This window comes from Monopterus albus, unplaced genomic scaffold, assembly GCF_001952655.1.
Source record: "Monopterus albus unplaced genomic scaffold, M_albus_1.0 scaffold38.1, whole genome shotgun sequence".
Taxonomy (NCBI): domain Eukaryota; kingdom Metazoa; phylum Chordata; class Actinopteri; order Synbranchiformes; family Synbranchidae; genus Monopterus; species Monopterus albus.
In genome coordinates, this window is record NW_018127918.1 from 553,968 (window position 1) to 558,771 (window position 4,804).

Genomic DNA, 4,804 nt, shown 5'->3' on the forward strand with positions numbered 1-4,804 from the left:
TCAGGAAGTTCAACCTGCCCCAGGAGCTGCTGATACAGTTCTACAGAGGAATCATCGAGTCTGTTCTCTGCACCGCCATCACTGTCTGCTTTGGCTCAGCAACCAAACAGGACAAGTACAGACTTCAGCAGACAGTCAGGACTGCAGAAAAGGTCATTGGTGTGACCCTGCCTTCCATGGAGGACCTGTACACCTCACGGGTCAAAAGGAGGGCGGAGAGGATCACTGCAGACCCCTCACACCCTGGACACGATCTGTTCGAACTCCTCCCCTCTGGACAGCGTTACAGGTCACTGTAACAACCAGGTACAAGGACAGTTCCTTCCCCAGAGCCGTCACTCTGATGAACACTTAAGCAAAGACAGTATGACTGGACAATAACCCTCAGTGCAATACCTGTATATATATACATTGTACAGATTATACAGACTTGTACAGGTCTCTAGTACTCCGTCATTTCAAAGAACATTCCTTTGTTGTCTGCATTGTTACTGTCTGTTCATACTGCTTATTCTGATAGTTTGCACTTTCTGTTGCTTGTAAATACTGCTTATTTTGTTATATTACACAGCCTTATGCTGGTTTACTGTTTGCACATTGAGAGCCGATGTACCAGAGTCAAATTCCTCGTGTGTCCAACATACCTGGCCAATAAAGGAGATTCTGATTCTGATTCTGATTCTGATCATGACCCAGTCTTCACACTCATCTGAAAATCTAATTTGACCAACCCAGGTAAGTACACAGATACAGTAAATGAGAGCCTAAGTTTATAAGTTGGCACCCCATATGATCAGGTTATTAATAAAACTATTTTGATTTGTTTGTGCATATTTTTGCAGGGGATACAAACATTTTTTGCTTCTAAATTTGTGCTTGTGCTTTTTTTTTTTTGAGAAATTAAACATAATGCCCAAATGGCTTCGTGATGGTGACTCATTTGTTTGCACATCGTTCGTTTGTGCAAGGAAAACAAACGCTTTTGCCTCTGTAGTGTCCATCAGGCCAGGAAACCATGTGGAAAAGATTCATTTTATTTTGATGAACCAAGAAGAATAACTGATAAACTAACTTTGATTTCACAAGCAGTGAGGAGAAAACAGCTCTCAGCTAGGAACTGTGCCTCACTACACCCTTCTCACCTTTATACAGGACCAGGCCCTGGTTTGTGTCTCAAAGACAGTTTTCTGTGTAATGCCCTCTCATAGCTTTCTCTCCCCCATCCTCTTAACACCAGATGGGGACACCAGAGGCCTATTCTAACCAGACATCCTGACTCCAGGACCCCAACTCCCTTTCAATTTGAATGGTGAAATACACATTCTTTGACTTTGTGCCTCTGCCTCAGACAATAAGTCTGAGATAACTCGAACAACACAGGGCATCTCATCCCTTATCTGATTCTTTCCCAAGAGAACAGGACACACTGGAATGCAGACAGGCACTCCTCTTACTTTACAGCACAACAATAGAAACTTGCTAGTATTTACTTCTTTCTACCTTTATAACACTGAAAATACATTTTAGAATTGAAGAATGTAGAATCAATAATTGAATGTTGTGTGAAATATGTAAAAGAAAGTTAGAAATGTTTGGTAACAGCGGAGATAAATCTGACTTATACAGATTTAACTAGTCACTGCAGAAAAAACTCCTTCTCTAATCTTCTTTCTTTTCTAACAGTGAAAATGTTATATTGGACTTGAAAATATACATAATGTGATTTATAAAACTGTAGTTGCTCCTACAAAAGCCATAACCTCCGGAAACACGATTCCTAGAATTTAGATCCAGCATCTAATGTGACTTAAGCATAATTTTAGCTCATTTTCCACCATTGCTCACCAACAGCTTACTCTGTCATTCATTCACTGGTCCATTAGCCACCTTTTTTGTTCACATGTACCATCTGCTTTAACAATCCCGATTCCCTTTTCCTCCTTTGTACATATATAAATAAATTCTTTTAGATTAGAACTGGCTTTCTTATGTCATCTTTTTGTCTCTTTTATTCTCAGTAAATAAGTCACTGAACTGAGGATTCACTGCTTTCAGATCGAGACTGGATTAATAATTCATATTAATAAATAATAATAATTGAGATTAACAAATTCATTGATAGAGTGTGATTCACTATAATCATCTGGTGCCCTTATCATGAGGTATTAAAATTAAAAATTCATAAACTGTAGTACAAATCCTCTACACCTCATTAATTTTCCAGTTATGAACACACATATAGAATTAGATAAATATACTACAATAACTTGAGAAATAATAAAGCACAGATGTTTGTTTTGCTCACACAAATGCGCACAAATGATATACAAACAAATGAAAATACTTTGGAGTAATCTGGGCATTAATGGGGTGCTTACATAAAGGGCCTATATTTAAAATTTTAAAGTGCTAGTTTTTATCTTGTGTGCACAAGACATTATAAATTATGCTGTAGCGTACATAGCAGGCTGCACAACACTGTTAGTGTCTGAGCCACGTGAAATTTCATACAGGGGAAGCGCTTGCTGTCCTTTTGAATGAACTGGCTTGCACCATCCTAACAACAGCTGCTGCTTGCTAGATACATTATGCAGTGAGATCTATCCCTCCTCATCTACGTAAATGCTATACATGTCATTTTCAGTGTGTATGTTTTTCTATGTAAATTGTTCAAAGTGTGTAAAGTAAACTTACTAAGCATTGTGATGCATATGTATGTGAATGAGTAAGTGTAACTTGAGTATATGAAAAGTATAAAGGAAAGTATATGATGGTTTTTCTCCCAGATGAAATAAGAGCAGATAAAACACAATGTTCGTCTTACAGACATGTTCCCCTTGGGTGGCCAGAGGCTGCAAAGCTTTAATCCTTCTCTGTGTGTGCGCCTTTGTATTACTTACATTATGGGGGCCAAAACCTGTTAACACACTCACGTTGTAGGGATTCGGCCATCACTGAATTTTAGGGTGGCAACATGGCTTAAGGTTAGGGTGAGGTTAAGTGTTAGGGTCAGGGCTAGAGGTAGGCAAGTAGTGGTTATGGTTTAGGTTAGGATGAGTCTACAGGAAATGAATGTAAATCAATGTAAAGTCCCCACAAGGAATGAAAACACAGCATGTGTGTGGCGAGTACTGTGTTTCTCTGCTCATTTGTGCATTGCGGATTTGTCTGTGCAGTGGTGTATTCGTGTATGCACGAGTGTTAAAGCATGAGCAACAGCGTTTTCAAGACATGAAAAAGAAATGAGAGCTTGGTTTCACATTGGTGGTGAAAAAAAAGATTCCACTGGCAGATCTCTTGGTCACTGAGAGAAGTAATTTGGAACTAAAATCAGTTGGTTATTAATAACTGAACTTTTGTGCTGTGATACAGTATGTCTGGATTGGATATTTAGCCTGTCTGGTTGTCCATTTTTAGTCAAGCGAACCACATTACCCTAGGGATGGAGTTGTCAGTCTGTCAGCTGATCCAACACTTTGGTGCACACTGAAATATCTATAGGATGGATTGCCACGAAATTCTGTGGTCAATATTTTTATTTTACAAATACTAAACTAATGACACTGTATTGTGTTTGGTGCACACTCTTAGTCTTGTGGATGTTGTACTACTAATATTTTTACACCCTGCAAATAATACTAAAAACATGCTATTATTTATAACTATATTTATAATGCCTTTTTATTTATTGTAATAGATTTAAATGTGAAGCAAATTTAGCCGCATATACTATAACTATTGGCATACAATTATTTAAGTGTATGGTATTTTATCCAAATGATTTTCAATATTTTCTTGTGTTTATTCCCAGCACTCACAGTTGTCGGCGGCGGAGAAACCAGGCCATTGCCAGACCATTTGTATGATTATTAATCTTCCCTTTTTTTCCAGGCCTGCACCATTAAGTATTGTTCAGTATTGCAACATAATTTTCTCCATATCCTTACTGAGCAATAGCCTTTAAAGTCTCTAATTCTCAGAATGCTTGTTAACACAGAGAGCTAGCTAATGGTCCTGGAGTGCACTAGCATATCTATTAACATTAGCTAAAACTAATTGGCAAGATAATAAGCCCACTGGCAGAAACTGAGACAATGTTTGTGTGGGAAGATGATCATAACACAAACATTACTAAAGGGAGAGAAGGCCTAACACTTGTTTTTATTTGTCTGTGCTGTGTAGATGCAGGCATAAACAACAGGGCACTTTTAGCTATAGTAAATACTGTATGTTGGACATAGAAGAAAAATGCAACAAAACTGCAAAAATGCAGGATTTTTCAAATTGTGGTAAATCAGACAGACTGAGGAAAGGCATGGAAACCAAGAAACGTTAGAATCTTACTACAGACTGATGGTTATGTGGCTGTGAATCCACAAATGAGCATTTTGTTTAAGCAGAAATTAAATGTTTTTTTAATATTGTTAGGTATTTTTAGTCAGACAGATATTGGATAGATACTTTATGTATTAGAAATGTTTAGTGGAGATAGGATGTCTAGTTAGACTGTTAAATGCTTAGTCATGCTTATGAGTTTCTACAGGGTACATCTGGTCAAGGATACCAGAGAGAAAAGTTGATGACTGTCAGCAGACAGGGTGTTTAATATTATTATTATGACGTGTATAACTGTAGCCTTAGTCATAATATGTTCTTATGTTTAAGTCACGACATGTTACTAGAGGTCTGTGAGAATGTTTTAGCTACACACCACTTAATCAGCAGACACACACACATGCACATTGATTTGCTTCATGTTTTGACTACTGCTATGACCAGCTGCAAAGCTGGCAACAGAGACGTC

At 37.9% G+C, this 4,804-nt stretch overlaps 1 protein-coding gene across 3 annotated transcripts in view; it reads right to left on the minus strand.

Moving 5' to 3' along the window:
• LOC109959237 (cell adhesion molecule 2-like) overlaps positions 1 to 4,804 on the minus strand; it is a 210,468-nt gene that overhangs the window by 32,566 nt on the left and 173,098 nt on the right. The gene's annotated exons all lie outside the window — the stretch shown is intronic.